This window comes from Nomascus leucogenys, chromosome 20 (genome assembly GCF_006542625.1).
Source record: "Nomascus leucogenys isolate Asia chromosome 20, Asia_NLE_v1, whole genome shotgun sequence".
Lineage (NCBI taxonomy): Eukaryota > Metazoa > Chordata > Mammalia > Primates > Hylobatidae > Nomascus > Nomascus leucogenys.
Genome location: NC_044400.1, coordinates 33,555,547 through 33,582,181, shown reverse-complemented (window position 1 = coordinate 33,582,181; position 26,635 = coordinate 33,555,547). Strand labels below are relative to the sequence as shown.

The window sequence follows — 26,635 nt, the reverse complement described above, 5'->3', positions numbered from 1 at the left end:
ACTGTGTTGGTTAGTGGCGGGAATGGCCATCTCCACCGGCACCCTTTTCTTCATCATGGCAGTGTCCCTGCAGTATCACATCCCGGACTCTGTCATATTCCTCACTGGCATCATTGTGGCCAATGTGCCCAAAGTGTCCTGGCCACTGTTACTGTGAGTCCCTGCTGTTAGGCAGCTGCACTCAGCCCTGTGGACACAGCATTGCTGCTATCTCCCCCAAGTCCAGGGCACCAACCCTCCCTGCCAGGGACAATCACGGCACCTTCTGAATAGACTGTTTCTTAACGGGACAAAAGGAATTGTCTAAAATTAGACAAACTTACTTTAAAACAACAACAAAAATATTAAGAGAAATAAGGATACTTTATAATGACAAAGGGTAAATTAATCAGGAAAATGTAAAACTTATTGACATATATGCACTCAGGGAAAGAGTACAGAAACACAGAGGCAAAACTTGACAGAAATGAAATAATTCAGCAATGATAGTTGGAGACTTTAATACCCTACTTACACTAATGGGTATAACAACTAGACACAAGATAACAAGGAAATAGAAAATATGAACAACATTATAAACCAAATACACCTAACAGATACATATAGAACACACCATTCAACAGCAGAATCTGTATTCTTCCCAAATGCACACAGAACATTTTCTAAGACACTATGCAAAGCCATAAAACAAACATCAATTCAATTGCAGGATTAAAATAATACAAAGAATATTTTCTCATCATAAGAAAAGCAAATTAGGGATCAATGAAAGGAAGAAATTTGGGAAACTCCTAAAAATGTGAACATTAGCAGAAACTTTCCAAAATAATAAAAGGTCAAAAAAGAAACCACAAGTAGTATAAGACAGTATTTTAAGATAAATGAAAAAGTAGACAAAACCTAAAAAAAACTTACAGGATTAATTGAAAACCATGCTCTGAAGGAAGCTTATAGCAGAATTCCATCAATGAAAAAGCAGAAAAATCTCAAATCAATAACTAAATGCCTGTTAAAAACATTTAAATGGAAATGGCTGACCCCACTCATCTGAGAAAAGGATGTCAGTTGGGGCAAAAATAGTCTTGCTGAAAAACCCTAGGAAAGAAGACTTGGAAAGGATACCCTTTGGAATTTAGGGCTGTGGCAACAGTTTTGGGAATCTAGAAGGCAATGTGGATGCTCAGGTCCAGGCACGTGATCAGGAATGACCCAGGAAGACCCTAACCTCTCACCTCTGACCTTCAAACTCTGCAGAAGAAGAAGGTAAAAAGAAGTTGTCATTAGATTAAAATAATTGGTTATAAGATGTTCTATACAAGCTTCATGGTAAAACAAAATCCTATCATAGGTATACATAAAATAGAAAGCAAGCAGTTAAAACATACTACCAGAGCAAAGGAACACAGGAAGCACGAAAGAAAGGAAGAGAGGACCAAACAATCAACTAGAAGAGAAATAGCAACATTGCAATAGTACGCCCTTACCTATCATTAACAACACTGAAGGTAAATGGACTAAATGATCCAATAAAAAAACACAGAGTAGCTCAATCAATGAAAAGACAAGAGCCAACTACAGGCTTCCTACAAGAAATCCACTTCACCTATAAAGACACACATAGATTGAAAATGAAGGGGTTGAAAAAGACGTTCCATGAAGTGAAAACCAAAAAAGAGCAGGAGTAGCTACACTTACATGAGATAAAATAGATTTGAAGACAAAAACTGTAAAAAGAGATAATAAAGTTTATTATATAATCATCAATTCTTCAAGAGAATATAACTATTATAAATATATATGTACCCAGCATTGGAGCACTCAGATATATAAAGCAAATATTATTAGAGTTAGAGAGACAAACACCAATAAAATAATAGCTGGGACTTTAACACCCCACTTTCAGCATTGAACAGATCATCTAAACAGAAAGTCAACAAAGAATCATCAGACAATCTGTACTGTAGACTAAATGGACCTAATACATATTTACAGAATATTTCATCCATCAGCTTCAGAATACACATCCTTCTCCCCAGCACATAAAACAGTCTCAAAGATTGACCATATGGTAGACCACAAAACACGTTTCAAAAAATTTTTTTTAAAACATGAAATTACATTAAATATGTTTTTCTGACCACACTGGAATAAAACTAGAAATAAATAACTAAAGAAACTTTGAAAACCATACAAACACATGGAAATTAAACTACATGCTTCTGAATGACCATTGAGTCAATGAAGAAATTAAGAGGAAAATGTTTAAAAAATTTCTTATGACAAATGAAAATGGAAACACAATGTAACCAAATCTATGGGATACAACAAAAGCAGTACTAAGGGGGAAGTTTATAGCAATAAACACCTACGTAAAAAGTAGAAAAACTTCCAATAAACAACCTAATGCTGCATCTTAAAGAAATGGCAAAGCAAGAGCAAAACAAACCCAAAATTAGTAGAAGAAAAGAAATAACAAAGATCAGAGCAGAGGCCAGAGTGGTGGCTCATGCCTGTAATCCCAGCACTTTGGGAGGCCAAGGCAGGCGGACCACCTGAGGTCAAGAGTTTGAGACCAGCCTAGCCAACATGGCAAAACCGAGTCGCTACTATAAATACAAAAATTAGCCAGGCATGGTGGCTGGTGCCTGTAATCCCAGCTACTTGGGAGGCTGAGGCAAGAGAATCGCTTGAACCGGGGAGGCAGAGGTTACAGTGGGCTGAGATCGTGCCATTGCACTCCAGTCTGGGTGACAAAAAGACTCCGTCTCAAAACAAAACAAAATCAGAGCAGAAATGGAGACTAAAAAAATTACAAGACTAATAAAATTTCCAGTTATATTGAATCATCGAAACCAGCAACAGACACAGCAGCACAGGGCACAGCTGCAGCTACAGGAGCAGCAGCAACAGGCTTTGCAGGCCCAGTGCCAATACAGCAGCCACCAATGCAATGTCTGCTGCAGCCTGCCACCTCCCAGGTCCTGCCCCAGCAGCTGCAGCAGATACATCAACCACACCACCACTAGCAGCTGCCATAGTCCCGGCAACCTCCAGCTGCTCAGAACCAACCATTGCAGCTCCCGCCATAGTCAGTCATAGACCCACCCTTTGGTGTGGCAAGTGCAAGCATTCCCTGGACAGATGTATGCCCAGCAACAGCTGCAATTTGTCTGAGCTCCAAGGGTAGGTAGTTCGGCAGCTGCAAGTGCAGCCCCGCTGCAGCCGGTGCAGTCCCGGATGCAGTAGCTGACAGTGGTGCGGACCTCTGAGGCTCCCCAGGTGGTGGCTCCTGGAGTCCATGGTAGCCAGAGCAGCCTCCCCATGCTGTCCTCGCTGTCGCAGGGCCAACAGGTGCAGACCCTGCAGTCGATGTCCCCTCCCCGACAGCCGTCCTCGCAACCCAGCCAGCCCGGGTCTCACAGCCCAACTCCAGCATCAGCTCTGGCCCTGCCCCAGCGCCCAGTGGCTAGCTTCCTGCCCAGCCCCTCACCGAAACCCTCCCAGAGCCCAGGGATGGCGCACCGCCAGAACTTCAGGGTCCCATGACCCGGATCTTTAAACGCCCCTATGAAACGCGGCTCAGTCATGAGCCCAGCGGGCTCCAGCCAGGCCGAGCAGCAGCAGTGCCTGGACAAGCTAAAGCCGCTGCCCAAGTAGTACAGGGAGCCCCGGCGCCGCCTGAGCAACGGGGTCCACGGGAACCAAGACAGCAAAAGGGCTGCGGTAAGACGAGCCTTCTGGACGCTCTGACCGTCCGCTCTCAGCGGTGTCCCCTGGGGACCCTGTGGAAGCCTGAGATCGCCCTGGAGAATCGCAAGCATGACCTGGAGGTGCCCACGCCCCGACTGCCCCTGGCGCCGCTGACCACGCAGCAGCACCTGCGCCGGCCGCTCCTGGACACCGTCCTGGCCCGCATCTGCTCGCAGTCCTGAACCGTTCCCTGCACCGCGCCTTGGCGCTGCCCAGCACAAACACCTTTCCAAAGGAGGCAAATCAAATATGCATCTATCTCAGTGAGCAGGGGAAGCAGGGGAGTGACTTTAAATAAAATGGGAGGCAGGTTTGTCCTAAGCAGCTCCCAGCTTAAGTTTAATTTAGTGATTTTGGGGGGCCCAAAATATTTTCCTTTCACAGGCGCAATGGGAGCTCAGGGTCTCCTGAGAGCAGCTTGTGTGCAGGCTCGAGGCACCTCCACTCGCTTCCACAGGGGAACACGGAGGACACAAGAAACCCTTCACACACACGATTCTCTGATCGCAGTTTTGGGTTCAGGCTCCCTGCTTTCGGCATCTGGACGCCGCAGGCGGAAGCTAGGGTCAGGGTGCAACGCTGCCTCTGGAGGGAGCCCGGGCCTAGAGGCTGCCGGCTCCCCGCCCCCAGCTGGAGCTCAGCCCCGCTGAGCTTCGGCTCAGCACTGCGGGCGCCCGAGGAGCAGGGGCATCGGAGATCCTGTCCTCCGCACCCCTGCCCCGCTCTCGGGTCAGGGCCGCACCCGCGCTGTGCAGGATGCCCTGCGATGTCTGGGGGCCCGGCGCTCAGAGCGCCGGGCGCTCTGCGCCACTGCAGAGTGTGCAGCCCTGGCAGGAGAGCCGTGCCTCCCTGTGCTACCCACACTCGGGACCCAGAGCAGCTCTCTGGCCACAGGATCCCCCTTTTTAATGTGCGCTGTCCCATCATCCGTGATTTTTTCTTTTTTCTTTTTTGGACACAGTTTCGCTTTGTTGTCCAGGCTGGAGTGCAATGGCGCGATCTTGGCTCACTACAATCCCCGCCTCCTGGGTTCAAGCAATTATCGTGACTCAGCATCCAGAGTAGCTGGGATTACAGGCGCCGGCCACCATGCCCAGCTGATTTTTTGTATTTTAGTAGAGGCGGGGTTTCACCATCTTGCCCAGGCTGGTTTCCAACTCCTGAGCTCAGGCAATCTGCCTGTCTGGACCTCCCAAATCGCTGATTACAGGTGTGAGCCACAATGCCCGGCCTCGTGATTCTTACAATTGTATCACTCCTGTGTTTGTCCGGGGTTTATCACTGCAGCAGCCCCTTCTCCGTGCATCTGGGGCCCGCTGTCCCCTCAGGATGCTGTCAGCCTTGGAGCTGGCAGAGACCAGTCTGGCCCTGGATGCCCAGACATTACCTCTCCTCTGACGCAGGGTCCTCTTCCTCCACCTGGTTCACCCCCCAGCTTCCTGGCACAGTTCTTGCTCCCTGTAGCAGCAAGAGACTGAGCTTAATGCCAGGGAATCTGGGCTGTGGGATGGGAGGGTGGGCTGCCAGTAAGGGTGGCACTGAGCTGACCACCCAGGACAATGGTGGCACCTGGGGCTATGGCGATGGGGGCCACATGGGCTGGGCAAGGCACTCGGGAGATGGCTGTCCAGAAGGATGATGACCTGGTAGGACCAGGCCTAAGGGGCCCTGTGTGAGGCAGGAGAAGCCAGTAGCTTGCCCCCAGCAGTGTGCTGTGTTTGTGAGGAAGCTGCCGGCCCAGGCAGGGCACCAGGAAAGCCCTCTAGTCTCCAAAGAGGGCCTGCACAGCTTTGCCAGTGGTTTTTTTCCAGGGTAGCTGCCAGGTCCTGGAATGAGCAAGACTCAGCTGCTCAGCTCCCCTATAGACAGCAGGGGCTGGGATGGGACACCTGATAGCCAGTGAGAAATGCAAGCACGACTTGGGAGAAACACAAGCCTTATTTTCAGTCTTACAGATAAGGCGATCCTCATTTTGTCATGTGCATTTGTGTACCCGCTGAATAGCAAAATAACAGCAAGAAAAGATAACAATTTATATTTTCATAGACTCAGAAAAAGTAACAGGCAACACTGTGTTTCAAATTTTCGATTAGTTGATTTTACAGTGCAAACATGGAAGAATCTGCAGCATGGTAGGAGAAAACAATTTTATTAATTTTATAATTTTACTGAGATTGTTATTTAAAACAATTAGATGTGGGGATACTATAGGAAAACAGGAAAAAGTTCAGGCTGCAGCTGAGTTTTTCAGATGAGTTTTAACAAATATTTTTGAATCTTGAATCTTTGAATAAGATGAAATAATTCTGAATATGTGTGTTTGGGTGATAACAGTTGCCAACAAAAATATGGCTCATAACACCAGTTTCATTTGATTGCCTTTGGTACATTTTAAAAAATGCTACACTACTTTATTCCACATTAGGTGAAATTTATTTTTTCTTAAAGTCAGATTTTATCATGTAAAAAAACATTCTGGATATGTAGGTAAATTTGATTTATTATCTGATTATAGGAGTTTCTGATTGTAACTGGCATTGTTTGGATACAGGAGAGTTGATTAATCATCATTAATGAATCACAGTTAATATGTCCATTAGAGTTGAGTGCTACATCTTTACACTAGAAGAAGCAGTGGATGTGTAGCACAAACTTTGGAGTAAAATAGTTCTGGGTTCTTAATCCCTTCTCTGATATCCACCAACTGTGTCCTTAGTCAAGTTAATTACCATCACTTTCCTGATCCATAAAGGGAATAATACTAATATCTACAAAATACGGTTAGAGTGAAGTTCCATGAAGTGATGCGTGTAAATAACCTGGCAGCGTGCCTGGGGATACAGCATGATTCATCACGGTACCTACTAATATTAATACTGTCCAGTTAGAAAATTATTTAGATAAAATCATCTGGGTAATCATCACAGTGTATTAGCAACACGAAATCAATTTTAACCTCTTTTTACTCCTTCTGCTGGAGAAGCTGTAAAGCCTAAAGATTTGCCTTCTCAGTTGCCTTCTGGCTAGAGCTAGTCATGAGACCTTATGGCCAATGGAATGATACCAACATACAAGACTTCTGGAAAAACCGGACAGACTCAGGTGACCTAGATTTTAGCTGTTTGCCCCTTCTCTTTTCCCTTGTCTTTCTAATATCTGGGATGTGGGTGTGACGTTTGAAACTGTTCCAGCTGCCTTCAAACTGTAAGAATGGAAAAATAAAGAAACCTGAATCACTGATGAAATTTTTGAGCTACAATGTGAGAACCAACACATCTGCATCTAAGTGACTTTACTCAGTGGAGAAACTCTTGCCCAGATAACACTGAAACTTACCTTATTGTTAGTTTCAGGAACATCCCTTAATCTGTTTATCTGAACAATAGACCACTCAACTAATCCTCATTTCTCTCGTCTCAGGACAATAGATTATCCAGACCAACTAATCAACTGGCTATTTACCCATCAAGAGTCCCTTCCAAATCCTTGCCTCCCTGTGTTCACTAATCCTTAGCTATTGTACCTTGAAGTTTACCCAGTCTCAAGCATGCCTCACGTTAAGAAAGCCATGTTAAACCAGACACCAAATATCTCATAACCATCCTGCCTGTGGCCTCCTTACTCTAAGTAGCTAGTAAGATGCTCTCCAAGTGGTGGTGTCCCACACAACAGTAAGCAGTAAATTTGCCTTTGCTTTATGAAGAGATTTTGGTGGACTTTTCAGGGACTTAATCAACAAATACTAGGGCTTGATTACATAGGATAAGATTCTTTTTCTTCCTTTTTTTTTCTTTCGAGACAGGATCTCACTCTGTCGCCCAGGCTGGAGTGCCATGGTGCGATCATAGCTCTCTGCAGACTCGATCTCCCAGGCTCAAGTGATCCTTCCATCTCAGCCTCCTGAGTACCTGAGACTACAGGTGTGTACCATCATACCCAACTAATTTTTAAATTTTTTGTAGAGATGGGGGTCTCGCCATGTTGCCCAGGTTGGTCTCAACTGCTAGGCTCAAGCAATCTTCCTGCTTCAGCCTCTCAAAGTTCTAGGATAACAGGCATGAGCCACTGTGCCCAGCCAAGATTCTTGATACAGGTAAAATGAACCTCTTTTGTTCAAGCCACTGAATTTTGGTTTCATTTATTCCTGAGCGTATCTCTAACAAATTGTGCAGCTATTATTGTGCATAAAGTAATTTATGTAAAGACTATACTAGAACAGTATTTGCTATACTATATTTGCATAGTATTTAGCAGAGAAATCATCAAGTAATGGTAGTTTTCCTTACTTTATGGCCAGTCATTAAATGTTAGTTCACATAATCTTCATGAAAGGATTTTGAGGGACAATTTTTTTAAAGTACATTCTGTCTGGTCAGTCACAACTCAATTCAAAACCCCATTCTGGGGAGAAAATTTTTGCAACCTACTCATGTGACAAAGGGCTAATATCCAGAATCTACAATGAACTCAAACAAATTTACAAGAAAAAAACAACCCCATCAAAAAGTGGGCAAAGGATGTGAACAGACACTTCTCAAAAGAAGACATTTATGCAGCCAAAAAACACATGAAAAAATGCTCATCATCACTGGCCATCAGAGAAATGCAAATCAAAACCACAATGAGATACCATCTCACACCAGTTAGAATGGCCATCATTAAAAAGTCAGGAAACAACAGGTGCTGGAGAGGATGTGGAGAAATAGGAACACTTTTTACACTGTTGGTGGGACTGTAAACTAGTTCAACCATTGTAGAAGACAGTGTGGTGATTCCTCAGGGATCTAGAACTAGAAATACCATTTGACCCAGCCATACCATTACTGGGTATATACCCAAAGGATTATAAATCATGCTGCTATAAAGACACATGCACACGTATGTTTATTGCAGCACTACTCACAATAGCAAAGACTTGGAACCAACCGAAATGTCCAACAATGATAGACTGGATTAAGAAAATGTGGCACATATACACCATGGAATACTATGCAGCCATAAAAAATGATGAGTTCATGTCCCTTGTAGGGACATGGATGAAGCTGGAAACCATCATTCTCAGCAAACTATCACAAGGACAAAAAACCAAACACCACATGTTCTCACTCATAGGTGGGAATTGAACAATGAGAACACATGGACACAGGAAGGGGAACATCACACACCGGGGACTGTTGTGGGGTGAGGGGAGGGGGGAGGGACAGCATTAGGAGATATACCTAATGCTAAATGATGAGTTAATGGGTGCAGCACACCAACATGGCACATGTATACATATGTAACAAACCTGCACATTGTGCACATGTACCCTAAAACTTAAGGTATAATAATAATAATTAAAAAAAAAAACTACTTAAAAGAACAAATGTGGCTGGGCACGATGGCTCACGCCTGTAAAAAAAAAGAAAAAAAAAACCATTCTGCCATCTGCTCACTATGTGACCCTGGGCACATTGATGAACTCCTAATCAGGCCTCAGTTTCCACACATGTAAAATTGTCATAGCTACCTTACTAGATTTTTTAAAGGAATATAAAAATAATATTATTGATAAATAAATGTAAACTATTTAGGAGAAACTTAGTTCAATTATGAAGCATTCGATGTGTTACGCTTTCTTCAAAGCTTCATGTTGTTCATGGTTTGCCCCTGCCCTGTGAAAGCTCCCTACTGAAGTCTGAACCCCTGTTCTAAATTGCTCTCTTCTTTCTCCACCCTAAAAACAACAAGAATTGTAAACCTCTGTTAAATCTCTAAAAATTCTAAGATTAATTCCTATTAAAATGGTAACAGCTATTAAAATTTTATACAGGCTAAGGATCCCCTTACCTTGGGACCAGAAGTATTGTGGATTTGGGTTTTTTTAAGACTTTGAAATATTTGCATATACATAATGAGATATGTTGGGGATGTAATCCAGGTCTAAACAGAAAGTTCATTTATGTTTTGTATACACCTTATACAAATAGCCTAAAACTGATTAGATAAAATATTTTAAATAATTTTATGCATAAAAACAAATCTGACTGCATTTTGACTGTGACCCATCCCCTAAGGTCAGGTGTGGGATTTTCCACTTGCGGCATCATGTCAGCACTCAAAAAGTTTCAGATTTTGGAGCATTTCAGATTTCAGTATTTTGGATTAAAATGCTCAATCTGTATGTTATCCTGCCTAGGATTTTTCTATATCTAATGGTAGAATCTAATGACTTTGAAAAGACAAGACAATCATTTCCCCTTTGTCAGTGAGGAATATATCTTTTTCTCTCTGAAGTTGAAATCACACTAGGTAAACATTTACCCGTCCATGTATAACTCTAACATGGCTACATTATTGAGCACTTACATGCCTACAGTCAGCTATTGAATAAGTATATTAAGTCTGCAGAAGGCCAAAATACGCACGTTTAGATGGACTAGGGCTACAGGACAATGGGCTTTGGACATTTTGCTTTATAAAGGTAACAGATTTGACTCTGCAATTTCGTCACTTTCATTATTTCCCTATTGTCTGAAAATATCTATTTCTGCCTATTCCTTTTACTTACATCAGCAACACTGCAATAATACAATTCAGAGAACCTTTCAAACTATTCCTTTTCTTGTATAAGCAGTGGAATTTTTCAAAACAAAATAATACATTTAAATTGTAGAAGTTTATGTACTTAATTTCAGATGTTTTCAATTATAATGACTAGTGATATTCATAGTAGAAGCATATAGTTTAAGGGCTAAGAATTGATTTGAAATATGTGAGAATTAGAACTAAGAAAGGTTAATTTGTTTTGAACCAACGTGTCTTGGTTTAGGTAAGTGTTTCTCAACCTTGGCACTCTTGATGTTGGGGCTGGATGGTTCTGTCACTAGGGAGCTGTCCAGCGCATTGCAGAATTGTGGTAGCGTCTCTGGCCTCCACTCACTACACACCAGTCCACCAGTAGCAGCACCCTTTTGCGACCACCAAAAATGTCTCTGACTATTGTCAAATGGTACCTGAGAGTGAAATTACTCATTGGTAAGCACTCATTTTGTTGTGGCATCCTTACAGCTGACATGTGTCATTTTCTTGCTCAGTATTAGAAGCTTCTTGTACTTCAGGAACATGTTACACACTTCTTGTCAAGTTTCCATTTTCTGAGTAATCTTCAATTTAATTTTTTGTGAATCCTCTTGCACTGTTATCGGAGTCTGTATTGATGTAAGGACACATGCCTGCTACTTAGAGAAGAGTCGTCCTAAGGAGACTTGGGAAATCATTCAGGCCACAATGGCTTCCAATGACAAGAGTGCACTTACCATGATTCTTGTTTCTCTGTTCCTCTTCATGTGAACACCTTCCTTATTTACCACAGGAGGATTTAACAACCTTTATGAGGTCACGAGGACAGCAACACTTAACAGGCAGCTGCCCTTGGCAGTATTCCTTCTCTGAGAAGAATAAATGGGAGCTGCCCGGCTCCATCTTACTCTTATTCTCCTTTTCTTCTACTCATGCTAACTTCCTTCGACTACTTGCTCACCCTTCATGGGATGGTTCCTATTTATTCATGGATTCCATTGCCTAATAGCTACTGCTTCAGTCCTTCCTACTCTGTGCCATTATTCTTAACTTTGCTATTTATCTCACTAAATTCCCCACTAGACAGTGCATTTGTCTGTACTGAAGACACAGAAAATTCTTACCAGGCCACTCCACAGACTTCAGGTCTGCCTTTAGAGGAAGGTCCTTCAGAACAGAATCCTGCTTGACTGGCTAAAGTCATTTTTAAGAAAACTGTTGTCATTTCTTTTAATATGAACCCAGGTCAAGGAAGGCATGCAGAGTTGTGTAGGTATAGGATGTTATTCCAGGCGGGCACCTTCCCTCCGTTATGTGATACAGATGAGACTTGAGCATTACCTTTATGTCACTTGAAATTATATCTTACAAAAAAACAAACAGATAGAGCATATACAGATACACATTAGAAAGGGTGAGGGGAACAGATACAGAGGAAGGAGGAAGAGAGAAAGAGAGGGAGGGAGGGGGAAAGAAAGTGGCTTTGTGTGGAGCCAAGATGGTAACATGCCTTGAATTGAGAGGCATGAGAGAGAGAGACAGAAAGACACAGAGACAAACAAACAGACAAAGACAAAGAAGGGGATCCAGGAAAACAACAGGGCACTAAGACCTCAGCACTTTCATGCTACAGAGAAAAGGGGTCAATGCTGGCTCATTATCCAAATCCTGATTTCAAAGCAAAATATGATTAAAGTGGATTCAGAGAACTCGTGATCGGAAACATGAAGGGACCCTCTAACACCTTAGCAAGCCAAGACCACCACGATCCTGGAACATAAACACAAAGAACTCGATATATGCTTGTGGCAACAAGAAAGTTAAAAAAAAATTGTGCCAAGGCCTGTGCTGAGAAAGAAGGTGGACACACCACCATCCTCAGGGAGCCACTTCTGAACACTCCTGGCAGAGTTAAACAGTCACTGTCAGTGATCAGATTAACAATTACTTCATTATAATAACTGGACTTGTACCCTCCTCAGCCCTCCTCCTTTGTGAATGCAATCCAGTTCCTGGACTTGCCTCACTGCCTACAAAGAAAACAAAAATGACAACCACCTCCAAGTCCCTCAATGGGTACAACGTGCGCTCTGCAGCTTGGCTTTCTGAAATCACACAGGAAGGCACCTGCGTGCATGTTTTTCTAGAGACACAGCCCATGGCTTTCCTTAGGTTTCCCAAAGGATCTGTGACCTGACCCCAAAGGTTCAGAATCACTACTTTTTAAAACACCCATTTGTGAGTATGTACGGGAATGTTGTTCCTTCTCTTTTCTTCTTTGTATGTTTGCAATTGTCAGTGATGAAAAAAAAATACGGTTTCTAAGGAAAAAAAATGATCCATATTCTCTAACGCGGAGTGTTAAAGGAGACCCCCCCAGAGATTAGGACGGCAATGAGGGACCATGTGTGAAGCTGACAGTTGGATGCTGTCCACCAGCATGGGGCCAACACTGACAATCACAGCAGGAAGGCTTCCCCAGGAGAACTCCCTTCATCTCTAACTCCTCCCATATACGCAAACTCCCAATGACAGCTGCCCAGAATCCTGCTTCAAGGCTATAGTGGATGCCGTGGTTGACCCCTTCCTTTCCAGCCCTGACCACTCTGCTGTCACCTTACAATGTGGGGCATGGGGGTGGTATGGAGCAAACCTGACCTCAGCTCCGGGTGTGGACCCTGATGGGTTCAATTTGTCTCCCCTGCCCATAGTCACTGGTTCAAATGATCTAGGCTTAACCTGATGAAAAGTTGGCAAAGTCCTGGACAAAGGGATTGGTTTAGCTTTGAACATGGGGCCCAGTTTGGGCCAATGGGACTTAAGGGGAGGGGTACGGGGAAGGAGGTTTTACAATGGGAAACAGGAAGTGTTTGGCATGTGAGACTGAACCTACTGCAGCCATATGCCCATGCTCCAGGAAGCCAGACTCAGGATGAAGTCAACACTGAGGCAAGCAGAATCACAAAATTCAAAGAAACTGAGGTCTCAGTGGTACTGTGGAACCACTGGTCAAACTGACCCTAAACCTGTTCTGCTTCTCATCCTTTAAGTTATCTGAACCCAGAAATGTCCTCCACTGTTTACCCAGGTGGAAGTGGTTTCCTATCATTCACAAAGGAGCCACAAACAATATGAAGCCCTAACTAATACAGAAAGGATGTTTGTGTTAAAACACAAAGTTGAGACCGGGCATGGTGGCTCACGCCTGTAATCACAGCACTTTGGGAGGCTGAGGTGGGTGGATCACTTGAGGTTGGGGGTTCGAGACCAGCCTGGCCAACATGGTGAAACCCCGTCTCTATTAAAAATACAAAAAAAGTATCTGGGCGTGGTGGCGGGCACCTGAAATCCCAGCTACTGGGAGGCTGAGGCAGGAGACTTGCTTGAACCAGGGATGCGGAGGTTGCGGTGAGCCGAGATCGTGCTACTGCACTGCAGCCTGGGCGACAGAACGAGACTCCGTCGCAAAAACAAACAAACAAACAAACAAACCCACAAAGTTGATCCTTTTCCCTACAGCCACGCCAAAAGGAACTAAAGAAAAATATGGAACTAACGTGTATTTAGCGCACAAAAGCTCAACAGTAACGCACTGCCCTGTGTTGATAGAAGTGAATCCAGCTGTCAGATGAGTGGCTTGGCTGGAAACCCCTATGACTGCTTCTCCTCAAGACATTTTTAAGATAGTGTATTAAAAAATACCCCAACAACTAACCTTACACGAAATGAATCTTTTCCACTAAAAAGACTTAAAAGCGGCACATTAAAGTGAATAAGATTCTATAATAGAAAACTATTATGACCACCATTTGGGGGCAATTCATAATCTTCCTACTCCTGAACGGTTTTGCTTTTTATCCTATACCACACCCAGAATGGATGCAGTGATGAAACTAAAATTTTCCCTCAACAAACCATTTCAGTTGGGTGCATGATAAAAACCCTGCCAATAGCCACTTTGGCTACATTTAAAAACTTCTGTACACAGGTCCCGAACCTAATTCTCAATTGGTTGGGTCTTTTTGGTTTGGGGTTTTCTCCCACGTTGGGAATCTCTCTATCCTGAGACATTTTCAAACACCTGACAGTGGCCTGGCTTCCCAATGCTCCATTCTCCTAAACACGGCTGACTCGGCTTGGCATCCTGTCCCCTTCTCCCTCCTCACCAGGCAGCTAGACGGATGGTAGCCTGCGTCCTCCAGAAATCATCAGTAGCATTTGTTGAGTATCTACTAGGTACCTATTGGAGAAACATCACTAATCCTTCCAGAAATAGATTCTCTCAGCTTTATAGATATGGAAACTGAGGTCAGAGGTCCAAGGTCTCACCTGGCAAGTAGAAGAGCCAGCTTCAACCCTGGCTTCTCTGACTCCTCTACTCAGCTCTCTGCCAAGCAAAGTGCAGGAAAACAGCTGCACAGGGAAACACCCAGGCAGCCACACCGAGCAGCATTTTGATACAGTCCAGATGCTCCCAGGCACAGGCAACGTGCAGAGGGGTCCCAAATGGCAATCGTGCACTTCCAGAATGGCCTCGATGTCAAGTAGCCTCACACATTAGGAACTCCTTTAAAATAAATGGAAATGGGTGGAAAACATCCATGAATATGTACATTGGAAATAACAGGCAGGACAGACACAGCACCTGTGCTGGGCTGTAGGGTGGGCGGGAAAGCCAGGCCTGGGTCCCAGCCTAAGGGGCAGTTCACCCCACAGAGATCTTGAGAAGCCAGGAGATGGCTCTGCTGCCTCCCGAGCAGGAGAGGGTTCACTGCATGCCTGGCAGTGGGAGAAAGGGGTGTGCAGGGCCTCTCGCTGTGAAAACAGGCTTGGGGCACTTCTCAGAACTGCAAAGAAGACTTTCAACTGCTGCTCCCCTGCCCTATGTCTGACACGTGGCTGCTGGCATAGGGCCCAGCCTCCCCAGTGAACTCCCCTGGGACTTGCTTATGTGGTTGTTTTCCAGCGCCCCAAGGCAGCCACCTCTCCTGCTTCCTAACCACCTCCTCTTCCTGGGTCTGTAACTCGGGTTTGCATGAAGGTTCCAGGCCCTCTGCCCTCCTTTCCCTGCACATTCCATCCCGGCTCCATTGTCTCCCATGATAATTACCTCTTCCCTGTTGGCAGCTCCCTGATTTCCAGCTCCAACCCTGAAACCCAGGTCCACTCTAGCAGCCACCTGCTGGCAGCTGTGAGGTGTCTTCCACTCCAGAACCCTCTCTCACCCTTTCCTGGGGTACCCACTCCTGACTCAAACCTGATTTTTGATCCCTTGCACTTTTCTAATTCCAAATTCTACAGATTCTTCCCCAAAATCTTCTAAATGAATCCATCCCCAGATATGAAAAGATGACCTAACGGCAGGAATCAGGGGTGAGCCACAGGCAGCAGTGGCCTCCAGAATCACAGAAGGGTGCACATTCCATACCCCCCCAGCACAGAGAAGCTCATCCACAGACAAAAACACCATGCTGGCCAATCAGGATAGAAGCCACAGTTTTCAACCTCTGCTCAAAAAAGTCGAATCCAAACTCCCTAGCCTGTCATTTAAAAAATTTTCCATGAGCTGGTCTCACCTTAAATTTCAGTCCTTGCTTCTCCACTGGGAGCGTCTGATCTGGTGAGACCGGACAAGGAATTTTCCCTCATGCTGGGGGCACCATCTTTTCTTCCCACCACCTGCATCTGCCCGTTCTTTGAGGGCAGTTGAAATGCCACTTGCTCCCTGAGCCTGCAGGGCCAGCGCTCTCCTTTGACAGCACCCATGAGAGCCACCTGGCCAGGCTGTTGGGACACATTCCTCACTCATCTCCCTTCTCCATCAGTGGCCTTCAGGGAAAACTACAGCAGTGTGGGAACCCCACCTGTGGTGGTGACACAGGCCCCATGACCCAGGGCCCTTCACTGGGTGGGGACAGGTCCCTGAGCTCAGGGCTGCAGGTTACCTAGCTGGGTCCTGCCTTGCCCCCTTTAGAAACCATGCTTGCAGCCAAGACCCCATCCGGGGTGGAAGAGCAGCCCAGCCCCGCCCTGCAGCTGCACTCACTCCCAGCTGTTCCAGGGCCTGTGCAAAGCAATTGCCTCCTGAGCCGGGGCTGCAGCTGCAAGCACACATGTGGTAGGAAGGGAGGCGGGGGCCAAGCAGCAGATGAGGCTATAGCCTGCAATTACAGTGGGACAGTGGGCCAGCTTGAGTATGGCTGGGCAGAGGAGGCGGGGCTGGGGGCTGATGTGGTTCTCGTGTCTCTTGGCCTAAGAACCTACGTCTGGGCGCTGAGGGACAGGGCAGTTCCGCAGGGGCACAGAGTGGGTGTCCCAAGGGCTGGGAATTTATGCTGCTGCTAGTGTGGAGGCTTGGGTCCCACTGTCTGTAGGATGCGGGAAGGGCTGAGTGTGGATGGGGCCCACACTTGTGACACTTCCTGAATGCCTGTATTGCACACTAAGCTCTTGCATCCAGCCCTGGACTCGGGCCTTCAAAGCTTCCACAGTGGCACTGGGCCTGAGGAGCCAGGATCCCATCCCTGGTGCTCAGTGGCCCCCGGGTCCTTCTGCATGGTGACCCTTGGTGAGCGAGGCCTGAGGCTCAAGGCAGTCAGGGTTCTCATGGGCAGGCTGCTGCAGGGCCAAAGGGGCAGCTCCATCGCATCCTCTGATATGGAGACACCATCTTCACATAAAATCACACTCAGAGGCTCTGAGCAGATGTGACTTTGGAAAACACTTCAGCCGAGGACAAACACCAACTTCGGGAGGGGCAGCTGCCCTGGGCAGCCCAGCTTGACTCACATCAAGGCCTGGCAGACCCAGGGGGCACATTCCTCCTCTATGCAGGGGAGGCTCAGGCAACTTCCTTGGGGAGTCTCTGACGTGGGTTCTCCTGTTCCTGGACCAGTCAAGGAGCGAGCTGCTCCCCGTCCTTGCAGAGGGTGTGCTAGGCCCTAGCATGGGGCCTGGTGCTGGCAGGGGAGGGTTTCAGAGCCAGAGGAAGGTGTGTGGGCTGAAGGTGGCAGCGCTGGGGTGGCAATGGGTTCGGCAGGGAGCATAGGGTGGGGGGACATGGGTGCCAAGGCCCAGAAGCCAGGAGGAGGCAGGAGGGACAGTATTGTGCCTAGAACCTGGGAAGAGACAGAGGGGATCCCCAAGGTGGGTCCCCAGTTTAAAGTCGCAGGTGCCCTCTGCTGTGGCCATAGATGGCCAGGGAATTGGAAAACCCCACTGCATGGAGTTGGCCCAGGCAGGGCTGGACACCCATCGGGAGCACCCCAAGTGCAGGGTGGGTGACTGGGAGCTGGCCTGGGGGTACAGCTGCTGCCCGGCTGACAAAAATTCACCAATGGTTGCCGTGGTTCAGATGTCCCTCTCATGGCCATGGCTGGGGAACACAGTGGAGAATGGGCACAGGCTCACAGGTCAGTGAGGACAGTGCAGGTGTCGGGGACTTGAGGGAGGGGAGTAGCACTGGGCAGGCCCCTGGCCAAGCCTGGATGACGGGGCAGGTGGAAGGGCAGGGAGTACCATGTGCCCGGCCGTGCACTGTGGACACGGGGGCTTCCCTGCTCCCATCCTGGTGGCCAGAGTGAGGATGTTCTATGCTCCTTCAAGGACATCAACCACCTCCCCTTCCTGGGACCTTGGACAAGACGCACTGTCCAGGTTCCCCCCACCGGCCTCACAGGGTCTGGTGAGTATGGCAGTGAGACAGGGCCATTCTTGGCCCAGGCTGCAGTGAGCACTCAGCCAACCTGGCCACAGTCTGGTCACTGGGGACTTGGTGTCTGCTGCCCACAGGCCTAAGGACCCCAACACCCATCCCAGCCCAGGCTCCCCAAGGCTGGGCAGATGAGGGTGAGAGGCCCCTGTTCACTGGGACTCATTCTTGACAGGCTGGGCTGGGCTGTGCAGGGGCACACCTGCTCTGAGGGGATGTGGGGTGGGGACACTCCTGGGCCTGGTTCTGTTGGCCCCAAGGACAGACATGGCATCCCTGGCAACAGCTACACCAGAGGCTCAGGAGCCAAGAGACAGAGCCGAGGCCGACCGGGCCCCTACTGGGGATCAGTTACAGGGGCTGCAGATGTGGAGGGACTCTCTGGGGGGGGTCAGCACCAGGGGATAGACAGGGGCTGCAGTCCCCCCAACCCCAGGCTGGGACAGAGGATGAGCCAGCCGCCACCCTTCCCCACCCAGCATTCCCCAGGGGCTGCTGTCACCCTGCACACAAGAAGCTGTCCCAGGCTGTCACCATCTGACACTGCCCAGGCTCTCCCCTCGGAATCCCTGATTAGCAACTATGGCCACCCTTGTCCCTCCCACTAACCTTGGGCAGAGCACAAGGACCCTGATCCCATCTGCACTGCTGCCCACCTCCACCCCCAGTATGGTGCATAACTGGTCTGGGGGGGGATCCCAGGACGGTGCATGCTTGGGGAGCCCCAGCACCCAGGCAGTGGAATGCCAGGGAGGAGCCATCCCTGCTGGTCATAGCACGGTCACTGCAGACCGTGGGTGGGCCTCAGCGCTGAGGACCCACCAGCACACAGAAGGTGTTCAGTAAATGCTGGAGGAGTAAGTGAGGGTCCACGTGGTGTGAAACTCCTGTGCCCTGGAGCCCTACCCAGACTCCAGCACTGTGACGTTTATTTCTCCCACCCAAAGCCCCCCTCAGTGACACCCTGGGACCCTTAACAAATGCCTTTTTCTTCCAGGGTCCATCTGGACCTCAGGGCCCTCTAGGATACCCAGGACCTCCAGGTGTCAAGGTAACTGACCACCAGGCTGGGGATAAAGGACTTTGTTGAAGGGAGTGAGATGGGGTCTCAGGAGCTCGCTCCTTCCAACCCACCTCCGTTCCCTGGCCACTCTGTCATCCTCTAATTTCAGGGTGCAGATGGAATTCGGGGTCTGAAGGGCCATAAGATGCAAAGGTGAGCAGAACTTCCCAGCACCTCACTCCTGCCATCACTGCTCCTCAGCCTGCCCCTGGCTGCCCTCCAGCTCCTGAGCCCACCCTTCCACCCATGTTCTCAGAATCCTCCATTAGAGCCCCCGGCCCTCTGTCATCTGTTGGGTCATCTCACTTCCACCTTTCTCAGGGGATGGCTTTCTGAGGTTCAAAGGTGACATAGATGTGAAAGGTGTCAGGCTGAGTAGAGACCCCACACTGGCCCCACTCCATGTCCTAATGATTCTCCACTCTGGAGCCCCCAAGCACCAGTTCATTCCCCGGAGGCCCCGGGCTCCTCAATTCCAGTGCTGTGCATCCTTGGGGGCCTGGTCCCTGCAGGATGGCAAACCCACGATCTGCATCACGCTGGCCCTGGATCACCACACACTCTATACCCCACAGGCTCCCTCTCCTGCAACAGCTCCTGGGATCCACCAGCCCCACTCGACCTCACTGGTGCCCCTTTCTCCTCTGGCCACAGACCTCATCCCCAGGCCTCCACACCCACCTCTCCCACTCTCTCACTCACGGTGAGGCTGGAGCTCTGGTTCCAGAGGAGAGGATGGTCCCAAGGAGCAAAAGGAACACAATGAACTGACCGGAGATCCTGGGCTTCCCAGGGCTTGCAGGCAAGGTGATGATGGGAAGAGAGGTCTGTGCCCGGACCCTCTAGGGATGTGGGCACTAGGTCAGGGCGGGCATGGGGGGTGCCCGCAGCTGACATCAGCCAGTCAATTGAAGATGGCCATGCATTAATTATGCTCCTCTCTCTATAAACGGCACCTTCTGGCTGCTGATGGGTTGAGGAGCGTATAGGAGAAGTCAAGGAAAAGCCACTGTTGTGAAGAGTTGATTGGAGACGAGGCACAGAGTGGCTGCAGGTCCCAGGCAAAGTGAACATGCCGAGACTCAGAGCGGCGGCAGCTTCGAAAAGGGAGTGTCGAACAGCAGTGAGACCTGTGGCCTCCAAGGCTGACTCCCCCCAGCCCTCGCCATGTGGAGGCACTGGGCTAAGGTGTCCTCTCCATCCTGTGAGGTGGGCGTGGATGGTCCTGTTTTGCAGATGAGACTCTCCAGAGGCACAAGAAGGCACACCGGCAGTGACGGGCAGGCCAGGGGCTGAGTCAGGGCAGTCTGGCTGCAGAATTGCTGCTTCCAACCCTTGCTCCACAGCTTTCCAGGCAGGAGGAGCCCTGGAGCATCAGGAGGAAGGAGACAGGTTGGGGAGTTGGGGTGTTGTGCCACGTGGGCAAAGGGCAGGGGGCCTGCAGGGTGACTGGTCTTGGTGGATGGAGCAGGAGTGGGTGTTGGGGCAGATGGTACTGAGGTCGGCAGGTGGGCTGCAGCTGGACCACAGTGACCCTGAGGACTTGACAGGGCTGCAGGCACAGGGAAGCGGAATCCCAGCCCTAGAGTTGCGGAAAATTCACCCTCTGGAAGGAGAGACTGCAAAAGGCGGCCATGGGGCAGGAGAGAAGGGGCTAGGAGTTGGGGTGTGTGGGTGCATTGCAGGATGGGGCATGGCCCTCACATGGGAGGGTCAGGGGCTCCAGGGAGTAGCACCTGGGCCTCCTCTCACTCCTAATTGCTCCCTGTCCCTCCACAGGGCAAGCTGGGTGTTCCTGGTCTGCCTGGTTACCCCGCATGCCAGGAACTCAGGGTGACACCGGTGTGTGCCCCTCCTCCTTTTCACTTCCCTGACTTTGATTCCAGGGAGCACAGACTAGCAGAGCAGTGGGGGGCCCTCAAGAGTGTTTAGCGGCCCCCAGTCTACAGATGAGAGGAGGCTGAGAGGAGCAGGAGTTTGTCCCAGGCCACCTCGTTTTTGGCAGGATCCAGGTCTCCACATCGCTGCCTGCATGGCCTCTGCTGGCCCCCTCTGCCCCTTCCCGAGCCTGGCCTCTCATAACTTCTCAATTTCCCCGTTTCTCCTTCCTCACCAGGGGCTCCTGGGATTTCCTGGCTTTCCTGGAGTCAGTAGAGAGAACAGAGCCTGGGGAAGCTGGGGGTAGGGAGAAGGTGTGGAGGGAAAGGCTGAAGGGGTGTGGAGGGGCTCTGTGGGGAGTCACACCCTGGGGGATGTCCACTCCATTCCCACCAGGGCCTGTCAAGGAAGTCAGGGCCTCGAGGAGAATGGGGCCTCATAAGTGCAAGGGAGAGAAACGGGGGGCTCAAGGTCCAAACGGGTTTGGGTTTTTCTGACAACAACACTCCCCTCTCTAGGGTCCACAGGGTCAGTGGGGTCCCCGAAGTGCCACTGGGAAGTCTGGAGCTAAGGTGAGTGGTCTCTGCAGGGCTCCACCTGCCCCCGCCCACTGAGCCCCAGCTCTCCCTCAACTGCCTGACTTTGGTGACAACTGAGGAGCAGCTCCTCCCACTCTGTTTCCCCCAAAGGGGAACATCGGGGGTGAAGGCCTCCATGGGCCCCCCAGAGAGAGGGTGTGTGTGGCATGAGTGTCCTCTCTCTCCACACTCCCAGGGAGCCTGAGTGAGCCAGCTCCTTCCTCACCCCAGCGAGGACCACAGCTCCTGCCCCCATTCTCCTGACTCAGCCCACCTCTCTCCCTAGGGTCTTCCTGATTAATGTGTCTGGTCCTCCGCCTCCCTTTTTGCAGGCCATAAACTCTAGTCTTGTCTCAGGGGCCAAGAGAAGCCCCTTCCCCCAGGATGCCTTCACTGTCTCACTGTAGTGACCTTGGAGCACTTATCCTGGCCTCTGCCCCAGAAATGGGCCCACCTCCCTAAGCAATGAGCCCTATTTCTGCTCCTCCTTCAGGGGCCACAAAGCGCCCCAGGAGGCATTGGGAACCTGGGTGCCCCTGGAGAGATGGTCACTGGGAAGGGGGTGAATGGACAAGTATTTCAACTGAGGGATGAAAGTTGGTTTTCTGCCAATTTTGATTGGGGAGACATAAAAGAATGAGATGTGGGGAATACCAGGATTTTCTGAGGGGGCAAATAGGTTTTTGACCTCAATCTCTTTGCAGGAGGAGCCAGGAGATTCAGGATCTCCAGGGATCCAGGGTGAGACAGGTGTCAAGCAGAGTGACAGCTCCAGGGCCCTACTTTCCAACCCCCTTCACCCTCCTCACTGCACCCCACTTTTCCTGTGACCTCTTTGTGCTGGAGCTCCTCTGAGGCCAGGAGTATCTGCTTTGGACCATACTCTGAATTAGCCCTTCCCCTCTTACCTCCAAGGGAAAGAGACCAGGGTCTCCCCTTATAGGCTGGACTTTCTGTGTCTGTCACATTGTCCCTGAGGGCAGTAGGGGGTGGCTCTGAAGGTGTCTTGGAAGCAGAGGCTGCATCCCTGATCTTCAAGACCCCCCAGACCATCTGTGCCCTTCACTTGTTCTGCAGCACCCATGTGGGGAGCGTGGGGAGAATACAGTAGAGTTGGGGCAGCTGGGAGAGGTGGGACCACCAGGGCCTAAGGGACACTAGGGTCAGGTGACAGCCCTAAAGGGAACCCTGCGATTTTGGGGGCATGGAGGCTGAGGCCTCTCAGCCCTTGTGAATGACAGCCCTGGGATTATGGATGTCTGTGAGCAAGGATCTTGGAGTGTGGGGATCTCAGGAGTGGGGGGATGCCTGGGAGGGAGGCTCTGGGAATGGGATCTCCTGGGAGAACTCATGGGGTCTGGGATCCAAAGAGAAAGTGTGAAAGGCCCTGTGGCTAATACCCTGAAGCATTAGACGGCATGCAGTGAGTGCATGAAGTGGAGAGGGGGCACTTCGATAAAATCACCTTTCACCCTTCCTATACAATCAAAGATATCCTAGGTTTAATTTTTCTCCTGCTCCTTTTAATAATGCTAGTACTATCTTCGCCTGACCTCCTGAGCGACCCAGATAATTACACCTTAGCCAGCCCCTCAGAATAGCCATCTACTTTATTTTATTAACAGGATGAGCAACCTATTCAAACTATGACTAATCGGCACGTTACAAACCATCGCCTAATTTCATATGAAGTTACCCTAGCCATCAGCCTATTATCAGTTCTACTGATAAGCAGCTCACTCAATTTATATATACTTATCACAACAGAAGACTCCCTCTGACTACTCCTACCATCATGACCCCGAGCCATAATATTATTTATTTCTATATTAGCAGAAACTAACCAAGCCCCTTTTGACCTAACAGAAGGAGAATCAGTTAGTCTCAGGTTTCAACATCGAATATGCCACAGGTCCATTTGGCCTCTTCTTTATAGCAGAATACATGAATATTATAATAATAAATTCCCTAACTACTACAATTTTCCTAGGAACAATTGTACTCTATGTATTCACCAGAACTCTATACTACATATTTCATTACCAAGACCCTCCTCTTAACCTCCCCATTTTTATGAATTCGAACAGCCTATCCCCAATTCCACTATGATTAACTTACACATCTCCTATGAAAAAACTTTCTACCACCTACACTAGCATTCTGTGTATGATATATCTCAATACCCATCATAATCTCCAGCATCCCACCCGAAACGTAAGAAATATGTCTGACAAAAGAATTACTTTGATAAGAGTAAACAACAGAGGTTAAAATCCTCATATTTCTAGAACTACAGGAACTGAACACATCCCTGAGAATCCAAAATTCTCCATGCTACCTATCACACCACGTCCCAGCTAAATAAGCTATCAGGCCCATACCCCAAAAATGTTGGTTATATCCTTCCCATACTAATTAACCTATTAGCTCAACTTACCATCTACTTTACTGTTTCTGCAGGTACCCTTATCACAATGCTAGCCTCACACTGATTTTTTTGTCTGAACAGGCTTAGAAATAAATATACTAGCCCTCATCCCAATCTTAATTAAAAAATAAATCCCCACTCCACAGAAGCAGCCACTAAATATTTCCTTATACAAGCAACCGCATCTATAGTCCTCATAATTGGTATTCTCTCCAATAATCTGTTATCTGGACAGTGAACAACAATAAATACTGTTAATCAGTTTTCATCCCTAATAATAATAATAGCCTTAGTAACAAAATTAGGAAGAACCCCCTTTCACTTCTGAGTTCCAGAAGTAACTCAAGGAAATTCTCTAACATCTGGCATACTTCTCCTCACATGACAAAAACTAGCCCCTATTTCAATTCAATTCAATCAAATTTTTCCATCAGTAAATACGAATATTCTCCTATCTATCTATTTGAGTGGGCAGTTGAGGAGGACTCAACCAAACTCAACTATGTAAAATTTGAGCCTACTCCTCAATCACTCACTAGACTGAATAATAGCAGTACTAATGTATAACCCAAGCATTACCATTTTTAACCTAATTACCTATTTCATCCCAACAATTACTGCATTCCAGGTACTCAACCTAAATTCAAGCACCACAACCTTATCACTATCTCACATCTGAAACAAATTAACATGATTAATATCTATAATCCTATCAATTTTATTATCCCTGGGAGGCTTACCCGCATTAACAGGATTCCTACCTAAATGAATTATCCAAGAGTTTACAAAAAATAACAGTCTCATATCCCAACCATCATAGCCATCATAACTTTACTCAACCTATATTTTTATATATGCTTAACTTACTCCACTTCAGTGACAATATTCCCCACATCCAATAATATAAAAAGAAAATGACAGTTTCCTCCCCCGGCTCATCATCTTCTCTACCTTCCTCCTACCAATATCTCCACTGACACTATTTATAATCTAGAAATGTAGGTTAAGTAAGACCAAGAGCCTTCAAAGCTCTTAGCAAGTAAATTATACTTAAGTTCTGCAAAAACCTAAGGACTGCAAAATTCTACTCCGTATCAGTTGAACGCAAATCAATCACTTTAATTAAGCTAAGCCCTTACTAGATTGATGGGCCTTAAACCCATGAAAATTTAATTAACAGCTAAACACCCTAATCAACTGGCTTCAATCTACTTCTCCTGCTGTTGGGGGAGAAAGGTGGGAGAAGCCCTGGCAAGATTGAAGCTGCTTCTTTGAATTTGCAATTCAACATGAAAATCACCTCGGGGCTGGTAAAAAGAGGTCTTGACCTCTGTGTTTAGATTACAGTCTAATGCTTACTCAGCCATTTTACCTTTTTCTCACTTCACTTATGTTCACCAACTGTTGACTGTTCTCAACCAACCATAAAGGTATCGGGACATCTATCTACTATTCAGCGCATGAGCAGGGATAGTGGGTACAGCTTTAAGCCTCCTTATTCAAGCTGAACTGGGCCAACCAGGTACTCTTTTAGGAGATGATCAAATTTATAATGCCATCGTTACAGTTCATGCATTTGTCATAATTTTCTTTATAGTAATACCAATTATAATCGGAGGCTTCGGCAACTGATTAGTTCCTCTGATACCTGATCCCCCCCATATAGCATTTTCCTGCATAAATAATAGGAGTTTCTGACTCCTCTCACCCTCTTTCGTACTATTACTTGCATCCACTATAGTAGAGGCAGGCGCTGGAACCAGCTGAACAGTCTACCCCGCCACCCCTTAGCAGGAAATCTAACACATGCGGGAGCCTCTGTAGATTTAACCATCTTTCCACTCCATTTGGCAGGTGTTTCTTCTATTTTAGGGGCTATTAACTTTATTACCACAATTATTAATATAAACCCCCAGCCATGTCCCAATATCACACACCCCTCTTCATCTGATCAGTCTTAATTACAGCAGTTCTTCTACTCCTTTCTCTCCCAGTCCTAGCTGCCGGCATTACTATATTGTTAACTGACCGCAATCTTAATACTACTTTTTTCAACCCAGCTAGTGGAGGTGATCCTATCTTACATCAGCATTCATTCTGATTCTTTGGTGACCCTGAAGTGTACATCTTCATCTTACTGGGCTTAGGATAATTTCCCATATCGTAACATGTTATTCTAGAAAAAAAAGAACCATTTGGGTATATGGGCAGAGTATGAGCCATAATATCAATTGGCTTCTTAGGGTTTATCGTATGGGCCCACCACATATTTACAGTAGGAATAGATGTAGATACGCGAGCATATTTCACCTCTGCTACTATAATTATTGCTATTCCTGCTGGTGTTAAAGTCTTTAGCTGGCTAGCTACACTTCACAGCAGTAGTATCAAATGATCCCCCGCAATGCTCTGAGCCCTGGGATTTATTTTCCTTTTTACAATAGGAGGCCTAACGGGCATTGTACTAGCCAGTTCATCACTGGATATTGTACTACATGATACATATTATGTTGTAGCCCCTTTCCATTATGTCTTATCAAAAGGAGCCGTATTTGCCATTATGGGAGGCTTTGTTCACTGATTCTGCCTATTTTCAGGTTATACACTCAATCAAATCTATGCTAAAACTCACTTTGCTATTATATTTGTAATGTGAATTTAACTTT

At 47.6% G+C, this 26,635-nt stretch overlaps 1 long non-coding RNA gene and 1 pseudogene across 1 annotated transcript; both read left to right on the top strand.

Moving 5' to 3' along the window:
- Positions 1-22: 22 nt before the first annotated feature.
- Positions 23-26,635, top strand: part of LOC100593431 — a 141,093-nt pseudogene continuing 114,480 nt past the window's right edge.
- On the top strand, positions 5,505-25,197 carry LOC115831741. The gene is made up of 3 exons (XR_004027224.1): positions 5,505-5,515; positions 22,970-22,977; positions 25,068-25,197. It is a non-coding gene; the product is annotated as an uncharacterized LOC115831741 (long non-coding RNA).